The sequence below is a fragment of the Macrobrachium rosenbergii genome, chromosome 16 (assembly GCF_040412425.1).
Source record: "Macrobrachium rosenbergii isolate ZJJX-2024 chromosome 16, ASM4041242v1, whole genome shotgun sequence".
In the NCBI taxonomy this organism is placed as follows: Eukaryota; Metazoa; Arthropoda; class Malacostraca; order Decapoda; family Palaemonidae; genus Macrobrachium; species Macrobrachium rosenbergii.
This window is the reverse complement of record NC_089756.1, coordinates 31,247,937-31,259,853: the sequence shown is the minus strand read 5'-3', so window position 1 is coordinate 31,259,853 and position 11,917 is coordinate 31,247,937. Positions and strand designations below refer to the sequence as shown.

General features: G+C 34.0%; 1 long non-coding RNA gene across 5 annotated transcripts; it reads right to left on the bottom strand.

Moving 5' to 3' along the window:
• Positions 1-1,761: 1,761 nt before the first annotated feature.
• Positions 1,762-9,457, bottom strand: LOC136847265 (uncharacterized). Of its 5 annotated transcripts, none has more exons than XR_010855683.1 (4): positions 9,370-9,457; positions 6,202-7,016; positions 4,580-4,681; positions 1,762-3,628 (listed from the first exon to the last, which is right to left on the bottom strand). It is a non-coding gene; the product is annotated as an uncharacterized lncRNA (long non-coding RNA). The 5 variants fall into 5 exon arrangements; XR_010855686.1 differs by having other exon boundaries at positions 6,202-6,481; positions 9,370-9,443; XR_010855685.1 differs by having other exon boundaries at positions 9,349-9,423.
• Positions 9,458-11,917: the final 2,460 nt, after the last annotated feature.

Below are 11,917 nucleotides of genomic sequence, written 5' to 3'. Positions count from 1 at the left end.
GGTCTACCTATCAGAGTTAAATTAAGACGAATAAGCACGTATTGTAACTGCTAATGCTTACCCATTCATATGCCAAAAATACCCCATATGCTTAAGGTACCATTGAACAATACCTAACCTCATTTCAAGGTACGCTTTTGAACTCAGTTTACTTGCTTCATTTATCTAGAATATAATTTTCATGAAAATCCTAATTATCCTCAAATAACGCATTCAGTATGACTGAATCGTTTACTTAATATACTATTGTTAATAGTGACAAATTTCCCTTTACAATAATGCTTTAAAGTTGAGTTTAACTTATTAAATCTATCTACAACACTATCGTCAACAATACCAAACTGCCCTCAAAGTAACACTTCAGTTTAGAACCTTCGCATGCCACCAGTGTCTTGAAATATGCAGAGATGCCATGATGATAATGCTTTTGATATTGTACTCTCCATTAGTTAGAGTATTCATTTTTAATTTATGTTTAATGTTAAGCAAGAAGCATTATCATCATGGCAAGCTTTGTACAAAATTGAGATATATTCGTTTAATCACTTGAAAAAAATGGCAGGGTCTTTGTGCCATCAAATTTGAGATGAAACTATTAAACTAATTTTGAAAAATCTCCTGTCTTAACAGTGCAAGCACGAAAATGCTTCAGGCTATGATATCTCCCCTGTATTAAGCAAAGCCTTGTAGTAACCTAAGTGTTTAAGTAAAAGTATCAATGCTTACGTAACATTACATTATCGAAAGACCTCAAAACTATTATAAATTTGATTCTAGAATTCCTACATAATATATATATATATATATATATATATATATATATATATATATATATATTATATATATATATATATATATATATATATATATATATATATATATATATATATATATATAATAATATATATATATATATATATATATATATATATATATAATATATATATATATATATATATATATATATATAATAATATATATATATATATATATATATATATATATATATATATATATATATATATATATATCAATAAGAAAACTAAGGATGAAGGTTACGAAGAAGAGTCTACGAGAAGCCTGACTCTAAATCCCTACAACAATGGAAGCAAGTTTATGAGCACCTATAAGACGCAATGAAGGAAAACAGAAATTGTGTGTACTTCTGCCGAAAATCTTACCTTTTCTATAAAGGTCTATACCTCACAGGTTTAGCTCCACATAACTATACTAATCACAGCAAAGATATTCTATAAAATCAGCTATACCTATTCTAACTACTGAATTTTTTGCTAATGATAATTTTTCAACTTCAGGACAATGACTGAAAATAATAAGCATAACATTGTTAATCTCACGTGACTTTCCTACCCAGTTAAGTATGCATTGAAAAAATAAACGAAGGTGAAGATGTATTCTAAAAAACAGTAACTTCTCCAAAGTTCCAGAGGTCCTTTATTCCTCACGCTGTTGGACTGTGGAACAGTCTTCCTGAGGATGTCATGCAATTGGAACTTCAAAAGTTCAAGCGAAGATGCAATGCATTACTACCCTAATACTATTCTCCTTGCATTTTAATACATATTTGACCTATTTATTAATTTTCTTTTGATACGTGAGATCCCATTTTTTTCTGTGTTTCCCTCTACCTCCTCTTACTTCTTCCTAAAGAACACCATATTCTTTGGATGCTTGAATTTCAAGTCAGTGGCCTCTGTTGGCTTGTTCCATACGAATTGGGTTCTTCTTCTGAATAATAATAATAATAATAATAATAATAATAATAATAATAATAATAATAATAATAATAATAATAATAATAATAATAATAATAATTACTTGCCAGTAATATTAATCGAGGTTAATGCAAAAAACTATCTTTGAACATACATGACTGCTCGATATAAAACACGTTGTCAAAATGTAGCGATGACTAACAGCTGATATTACACCGATAAGAAATTTATTTTTAATATGTAACTTGAAACATCCTGAACTACCTGATAGCTGATATTAAACTAAGGTAAACTATACGTAAAAACCATGTATCCTGGAATGCTGATGAGGAATTCAGGTGGCAACTTTGTATCCTGAACCACAGCTGTATTAAACTTGTAAGATATTTAAACAAAACAAAAAAGAAATATGCTATGTATCCTGAAATAAACTAAACTTTTTAAAACCCAATATTAAACTGTACGAATCTTGTGTAACAAAGAAACATGTATTATGCAGCACACCAGATAGCTGATATTGAATAAGGAATCTAAATGGCCAACGTATCAGGAAACACTGAGTTACTTATAACTAAGTATCAAACTGACATTGGATAACACGAGATATCCTGAAAAACACAGAACTACTAGGCAGATAATTTTTAACTGATAAGAAATTTTAATTAAAAACTATGTAACCTAAAAATAGTTGCGCTGGTAGTCATCTAAAATTAAAGTAAAACTATCTTGATATGTACTGCAGTACTTGACATACTAAACTCATAAAAAGGGTATACTGTATACCCTAAAGTATTTTGAAATATCACAGCTACTGTTAAACTGGTAGGAAATTCAAGTTAATATGCCAAAACACTTATCTGCCCAATAGCTGATAGAGAAACTCAAAATGGAAAATAAACTATGTATCCTGATATTACTGAACGAACTGACAGCGGATATTAAGAGTGATAAGTAGTCTTAGCAAGACAACTACGGATCCTGAAACATACTGACCTATATGTTACCTGACAATGAACTTATAAAAATTCTAGGTACTAAATGCTCATTAGTTAAGACTGAGTTGATATGTCCTTCAGGTATAATCAAGTCTATGCATCCTGTATAAAACTGAGGTACCTGATAAGTACATTAAACTGAGAAGAAATGAACGTGGAAAATATATATATCCTGAAACATTAATCCAGTAGCAAGCTTCAGTAATCAAATAAATCTCCTGGATCACAGTGAACTATCTCATATGACAAAGACTTCTATAGTTGCTACCTAAAAATTACGAGCAGCAAAGCTGAGCTGTACTCGACTTTGGGTTGACAGGCAGTGTTATGACCCTGGTAAGCTAAGACTTGCTGGTCAATAGGCACTGCTGTGACCCTGATAAACTAACACTTGCCAGTCAGCAGGCACTGTTATGACTCTGATAAAGTAACACTTGCTCATGACAAACTTGAAAAGTACTATCATAGTTTTAATAGTCATTATCTGTAATATCTTTGTGTGAACGTATGACTTTCTAACGTTTAAGTTAAAGGAGCCATTTTTTCTCCTGGGCGATCCTCGCTTAAGACAGCATCAGATGGAGAGTTTATACTTAGCACCTACAGCCTGTCACACCGGATTTCTATATTCATTTCCATCATTTCTTGAAATACCTTTCTTTAATCTGACTCATTTTCTTCATTACAGAGTTATCTCGATGACGTAATCTGTGTTCTTGTGGTTTTTTCAGCAACAGTAATTTTGGCTATTGTCTTCTCCTCGTAATGCGTTTAAAGCTTGTAGTATTTCCGATTTGTAGAAATCCCCATGAGTTGTACATAATCTTCTGCCTGCTTTGTACACCATCAGATTACTTCCAGTCGTTTAATTTGCTTTCATTTCACCCAGCAATAAGCCTGCAAAGAAACGAATCTCTGTAGAAAGTAAAACTTGCTTGGATACGTAATGATAAGGCTTCAACCTTCCGCTGATGAGTTGAATAAGATATAGTTCTTCTACGTACCTCCTGACTTAATGCAACGTACTGTGGAATGTGACAAGCTAAAACGGGAAAAAATCTCAGTACAAACTATATTGCAAAATTAATGTACTTAATGGTGGATAACTAATAAAAGTTAATTATATGCTAGAAAATGTAGCCTGGAATGTCCTGACTAAGAGCTCACCTCAGTGCTACAGAGTCGAGGAAACCAACTTCTTTTACAACAAAGCACACTGTAAAAATGACTTTTTGAATGTAGTGCTGTTAAGCACTAAAGATTTTACCACACTTATAGAAAGGTTTAATCAATCATGGTTCTTAATACAATTACTGTACTGTAGCTTTACGCAAAAATTTGTTACTTCGAATGTGATTTGGTAAAAAAAAAAAAAAAAAAAAAACTTTGAAAGCAATTAGATCCCTACGAATTGTGCATTACAGTAACACAGATCTTTCAGGTTCCCAACAAAACTAGTGATTGCATTCATTCTTTCCAAGTTAGTCATTAGACCCATAATTCACAAAAGCAATACCCCTTTGGATTAATTCTATATTCAACTTTATATTTTGTATTCATGAAAACAGAAATCCAGCATTTGGCTGAAATAATGACGAGTAACACAAATTACTTCCATCTCTCCATGAAAGCTCAGAGGACTTGTGCAACAGATCTGTGCGCATTATCTTGTGCAATCTCGAAGCTTTTTCACGGACATATCCTCCATTTTACCAAAATCTAGACGAGTGAACAAAAATCGAACTATATTCTTCTGTACCATAGCAATTTTCTGATATATTGTACATAAGCCATATGCTTTTTAGCACTGATTAGGTAAAAAAATTTATGTTATACACACTCCCTTACCATTCACGAGTAATTGGCCACATTATATTGGCGCAGAAAGGTCTAAACTTCGAGTTGTTCTGTTGTAGTTAGACGTGATCAATCCCACAAAACGCCCATGACCTGAGAAGCAAAAGAATACATTATCAGTACAGTCACAGTTGAATTTAACCCTAACAAAGGTATTGGAAAAGTACAGTATTTTGATGCTTAAAACATAAAAAAATAACCCAGCAAATCTGTGCAATGAATTGATAGACTTATACCCAAGCACTATGGATAGCTCCAGTTTTTCCGTTTATTCATTACCGCACTGTAAAGTTCCATTTCCTTCCTCCCATTCCTAAATCAAACTGGAAGTTTCCAATTCCCTTCTTCCCCTCCTAAACTGCACTGGACATCTCCAGTTCTTTCCCCCCCTTCATAAGTCACTCAGGAAAGTTCGAGTTCTTTCCTACCCTTCCTAAAACATTCTAGAAAATTCAAGTTTTTCTCCTCTTTAGACAACTCAGGAAAATTCTTGGTCCTTACTTACCTTCATATTTAGTTAAATTTGTCCTGAACCTTTTTTTGATCTCAGCTCTGTTTTGTATCTTAGGCTTACCAATAATTAAGGCAAAAGGGGTGATTAAATTCTGCAGTGAGTGTCAAGAAAAAACATAACTGAATTCTACTAACCGCTGTGCAATAAGGTAAGGTTGTATGATGCAACAACAGTATTCAAGGGTGAATTAATATAGTATCTACCATTTAGCCAAATCTGATAGATATTGGGGAAGAGCAGAAGGTATTGATGTGCTGGCTTTCTACGACTCGCCAGGACTTGTTACTCTCTCTCTCTCACAGATGGGTACCCGAGGGTTTAAAGGGGTTTGCAATCCTACCTGTCCAACGTTTCACCTCACGACCATATAATCACACCATTATTTGTGCTCTGTACATTACCGTTTTTTCTCACTTCAAATCGTCGATTTGGCACTTACGGGTTGCCCTATGAGCAAGAGCCCGTGCTGGCGTAATGCCAGCTCAACCAAAAACAGCAAAAACAAGTCAGACGCATAGGCTAAATAACTATATATCAAATATTCAATAAGACGAACCTAATATTCAATATGAAGCAAAAATGAGATGATGAATTGAATGGGGTCTATGAGAACATTGTTCTGTGCAAATGTGAAGTGGAGTCGACTGTCTTATAGAGACAATACATTTTTATACATATTATATCCTTAAGGAATAACTAGTGCGTTCAGTTTCTGACCCTAATCGCGTTTTTACAATATAAAGTGACACTTTGGGTTAGAAGTTTAGACCTCAGTCCTGGGAATTTGATTAACCTACTCCTGTCTCACTGTTGTTACTTTTTTTTAAATATATATATATATATATATATATATATATATATATATATATATATATATATATATATATATATATATATATATATATATATATATATATATATACTATATATACATACATAAAAAACCTTAGTAACTTCTGTAGCGTTTTCATGGCAAAAATTATTTATCCCCTTCTTATTAAATTTGAATATATTCACACTAGTATCCACCCTTGAATTATCGACAGATTAATGGACTTGTTTTTTAAGATTATTTAACCAGATACAAAAATAAACTCACCGATTACAATGGTTAATTCCTGCCACTTCGTGAGGGCTGAGGAGTATTCCACGTCGACACTAATTCCTCGCCCCTGGTTTCCTGGTTCATGGTTCCTGGTCCTGGTTTTGGGTTCCAAATCCCTGGTCCTTGGTCTGTGGTTCCTGTTAACTGGTCCCTGGTTCCTAGTTCCTGGTTTTTGATTCCCAGTCTCTGGTCCTTGGTCTATGGTTCCTGTTAACTGGTTCCTAGTTTCTGGTTCCTGGTTTTGAAGTCGTTTCGATACATCTAGAAAGTCGCTCTGATACAAGCCAAACCGTTTCAATTACGCGAACACTCAAGTTTGATTAAAAAAAAATATTACATTTATAAAAACTAGAATATTAAATCATTCAGATATCTCTTAGCTTTATCATAAGTTTGCTATTTATAACCCTCTAACAATTTCGCAATTCTCATATGCTAGAAAGATCTCAATATGAATTTTTCTCGTAAATCTGAATTTGTAAGGATATGATTTATTTCACGATACTAACTTACTACAAAAAAAAAAAATGGTAAATTTAATATTAAAAAAATTATCAACCATAAACTCGCCATAATGGACCAAGTGATATTTCCGATTTACTGAGAGACTTATCTTAGTTCTCTGGTAAGGGATTGCGTTAACAGGTTTACGAGAGAGAGAGAGAGAGAGAGAGAGAGAGAGAGAGAGAGAGAGAGAGAGAGAGAGAGAGAGAGGCAGGCTTGTATCAAATAGAATTTATGGATATATTGAAACGACTTGAAGTGAACCGGCCTTAGGCTTATGCTTAGGCTTAAAAGCGAAGCCTTGTCTGTAAAAAAAAAATTATCTACATTAATTCATTACATATGATTAATAATATATCAGGAACATGTCGATATAAATTACAGATGAATGGCTCGCCAAATAATATAATTCTTCGATTTATTTAGCTATGGGACAATGAAAATAATATTGTAATTTGTTATATTGCAGGCAAAAGGAACTGAGCTATTATTAACAATCGTCCACCCTATCACTTTCAAATTTCTTCCTTCATGGCATAACGGGAAAAATGTCTATCATTCAATAATGCCTACTGCAACTAGCAATAATTATATTACCAGTTTCTGATATTAAACACGATTCTGACTATCTTACAGTTCAGAAACCGTACACAATTGATATATTCCAACATAATGGCAGGCAGTGTGTCGTAAAATACGTTGATATTTGTAATATCAAGTCAGTCAAGATTTTGCAGCATTTATTTCAACTACTTAACGTACTGGATTTTTTAAAAAACAATTTTTCACCTCAGTTAACATAACTGCGTTAACGATAATTACCTCAACCAGTCATTAACATTCTCAAGGCCAAGAGAGACAAGGTCTACCCCCAACTGGGTGGGGTCGCCTCCCACCTGGGGTAACTACTTAGGCGATGACGTATCTTAGAGGTACCTGCTCATTGCGGGAATTCACCTTTAGATGGGCAATCGTTATATTGACGAAAAAGTGCAGTTTAGGCACAGTCAACTTCTTTCACTTTTGATATATAAGTCTCCTTACTAAGTTTTTTCAGACGTCAGTATCTCTGGCTATTCATGAAAAACTCTGTCAACAGCATTTTCATAGCTCATTTCCTCAAATATCAAAGCGTCTTTCTAGTTAAACTCGAATCATGCAAACGTATTCTCATACCAGACCTATTTCAAAGTATTTTTCAGTGTAATGAATTTACAATTTCAAATGATGCTACTTAAGCAAGAGATCAGTAACTTTTGAATGCCTCTGGATACAGACTCTCATTAATGACATACAAATCTTATATAATCACTCTTGGCCATTGAGCAAATCAGCATGAGTGTGACCACTCTCTGACCTTTCGGGTAGGTAATTCATATGATATTAGGCCTACTGCGATTTAAAAGTAAAACCAACTAACAGGTTAAGAAAATGTCTAATTTCTGTCAAAAGTTAAGAAAAAATGTCACAAACCACCTATCACTAATGTTGAAAAATTTTCTTGGCTTCATCATTCGAAACTCTAAAACTAAGTGAGAGGAGGAGAGAGAGAGAGAGAGAGAGAGAGAGAGAGAGAGAGAGAGAGAGAGAGAGAGAGAGAGAGAGAGAGAAACGGAAGCCCACTAAACAAATTTTAACCTAATCTCGGTTAGAATCAGGGGAGTCTCGGGTTTTATTCTTCGAAAAACTGGCTCTAACTTTAATTCCCATACCTTTAAAAATTTGAGAAATACAAGTTGGGTCTCACTAAAAGCTATCGTGTACCTTTCAGTAGGCAAGCAATTCACCTGTGATCACGGTTATTCCAGTCGTGATGTTGATTCAACGAGTATTTGACCGCTGATTACCAATGTCACCCCATGGAGAAAAACCAGTAAATAAACCCTAATTTTTCAAGTCTTTTTCAGACAGCAAAGGCGACATTTCAGTTCCGTATTATCTCAAGTATAGCTATCAGATTTCCCTCACTTGAATTTTAAGTTTATTCTTGGATAGTAATTATTGCCTGATTCTTTTAACGACCGGTTCCTTGTTTTATAAGGAACTTTGCTTGTTTTGAGTTTTGTATTTTTTTTTTTTTGTTATTGCTTTTACATCACCGCGCAGATTGAAAAGTGAAATCGAACAGATTCCCGAAAACACTGTGCGGATTTATTTTTAAATATATGTGCCCATACATAACTGTGGATTTGTTTCTCCATAAAAATAATTTTCAAAAGCGCCTATCATGCTTTTCAGTTTTGGAATTTAGAGCACAATCAATCGAGATAGTTGGATCCTTGCCACATTACCTGAGGTCGAAAAGGACTGTCAGAGGTCGTTGTTGTTGGTTTAAAGAGAACAGATGTCCACATCAGGCCTCTTAGTCCCGGTAGCGCAAACTACACTTGCGATAAACTTTCTGCTTGTGGACTCCCACCACTAATACGCTCAATAGCATTAGCATTTTCACAAAATCTAGGCAAGTCAATTTTTCAAAAGTAAACAGTGGCCTCCCAGCTTCGAAGGACTTTCCAATCAACAAAATATTTTAGAAAATTAAAAAAATTTAGATTCTGTAACCGCAGCATTCCCTTCGAGGGACATTTTCAAGCTAGCCAATGATTAACCAAAGCTACAAAGCCTACAACGAACTACCTGGGAATGCCTTGCTCTTACCAAAGTCCTTTCCTTCGTTTCGTGAGCAATTGTTTACAAAAACGTCCACTCCTCTCTACGTTTAGAACTACACTGAGTCTTCCAAAATCCAAAGTAAGGGATAGGAATTGCTTTGACCAATCAGAAGCCTACACCATAACCAATTTTTCTGTCGCCACCTTTTATTGGTTGGAATCTTTGGATTTTGGCAAAGCGTCTTCTTAAACGATTTCCCATTGGCTAGTGAGACTAAACCCCATTTTCACAAGATATCTCTATGTGGATCGTTATAACCTTCAGTATTAAGTAAAGAAATGGTATTAATAGTTAAAGGCATGAATATAGATAGGGTAAACAGAATAACAGGAAATCCTCTGAAACATTTTATATATAATGGTTACAGTATGACAATATTCATGTTATTTATCGTAAAATGAAAATGGGTTTGGAATTATTTATTTATTTCAGGAGAGCTAGTACAAGATTAGCTATGGGAGGCATCTAAATTTCTGCCATTGCACTGCAGTGGTAAGCCAGTGTTTGCTGTGGGTCTGATGGGGGGAGGGTGTGGTGTAGGTATGCCTACGAACTTTACCCCTTGGGCTTTATGATTTATATATTATATATATCAAATTAACCCAAATACGCTTTGCTATATAACGGTAGGGTGAAAAGTTAGGATAAGCCAAACCTGAACAGCTAATGTAACGAACGTGTGTCATTTTCTAGCATCAGGTTTAATATTACTCAGTTTGCTAAGAGTTTTATCTTGGCTACAACTCAAATGTGGAATAATTTGCCTAGTGCAGTTGTGGAATCTTTTGATATCCAAATATTTAAGGAAGGAGCCAATTCATTTCTTCATTTTTCTGCTGATGTCTCCTGAATTTCAGGTGTATCGGTTTGATTTGTTATTCCTTCATGTTTATTTATTTAATCACCTTTTCCTATAACTCTTTCTCTCATTCTCTCTCTCTCTCTCTCTCTCTCTCTTTGCAAGTTGATTTCCCTTTGGAGCCCTTTTGGGTTTATTATAGCCTGTTGACTCCGTTCATAAGGGTTTTCTTCAGCTGAAAATTTAAAGAAAGAAAGCAAGAACGAATGACAGAGTGACAAATCTGGTCTTTAGCAACTGACCCCATACGAAAGTGCAACAACATAACCTTAAAAATAATCAAACAATCTTTATGCACTCACAGATTGCCTGATAACTAGACTGACTTTCGCAATTAAATGTTGATCCTACGGAACTACACAGGTCCCTACAGCTACAAGCAGTAATACGACAGGAACCAACCAGATGAGTGTATGAACTACCAAACTACAGTAGAGCACAATCTCCCTTTCCTGGATTCTGAGCTTATACATGTCAAAACAAGCATTGCATAATTCATGTCAAAAACAGAAATTGAAAACAAAGCCTTTACGCTTTATGTTACTAAAACTTCAGGACAAATTTATAATTATGGAACGTGATTAGAAAATAAGAGAGAGAGAGAGAGTTTTGGTGTTATCTTTATATATTCTTTCAACTTAAATCCTTTTAAGCACACACACATACAGAGAGAGAGAGAGAGAGAGAGAGAGAGAGAGAGAGAGAGAGAGAGAGAGAGAGAGCTAATTTTTATAAATATCCAAATATCCTACAATACCATTTTCTACAAAGACAATTTATCCACTATATAGAAAACGTAAAAAAATATTTAAATGGTAAACGGTAGTAATCTTATCTGCTTTGAGCTTAAATTTCATAAATCAAACTAAATCACTATAAAGATAAAGATATCCACATTATTATATGATAAAAGGCATTACTTGTAATACTAAGGGGAATTTTATTTTCAAGTGATATTAAATAAAAGGTGTTACGTGCTAGTAATACCAAAATATGATATTTTTTATCTTGAAATATTTTCTCAACATGGTACACTGAAGACATCTATTGAGTGCTATGACAATCTATGGATGAAGTTTAGTTGTTTAAAGACGAAACTATTATACATTCTTCTAACAAGACCACGAATAAATCTTATATTAATACATATGATAACTCTTATAGAAAGCATTATTACATATATCTAAAATTAGGCCTTAATTAGTGGACATTTCAAACAGCATTCAAAGTTTTCAGCAAAGACAAAACTTTCTTCTGGTAACACACAATGGCTGCTCCTTGTCCGAAGAGGAGGCAGGATTGCCAACATTTCTAAAGACGTACCATGTAATCAAGGGCAAATGACGCACTATTCTTTACGAGAATCAATGAATTAAAGATGTTAATTGATTCTTGTTGTGAACAGTTCGCCATCTGCGACTCAAAAATTTGTGAACCATGAAAGAAAGGCTGAAAATTCTCTTGTTTTAAAGTCTAAAACGTTGGCACTAACGACTTATCAAGGAGTATTCATAGCAAACGTTGCGAATCTGTTCAATTCTATTTTAATCGAAACTTTGCAGGTTTGGAGATATATTCAATCAAATTAATTGTTTCTGGTTCAAAGTATGTTTTGAGTTTGCCAAAATTCGTGGAAATTCTAAAACTTGAAGGAAAAATACAGAGGAATTTGGT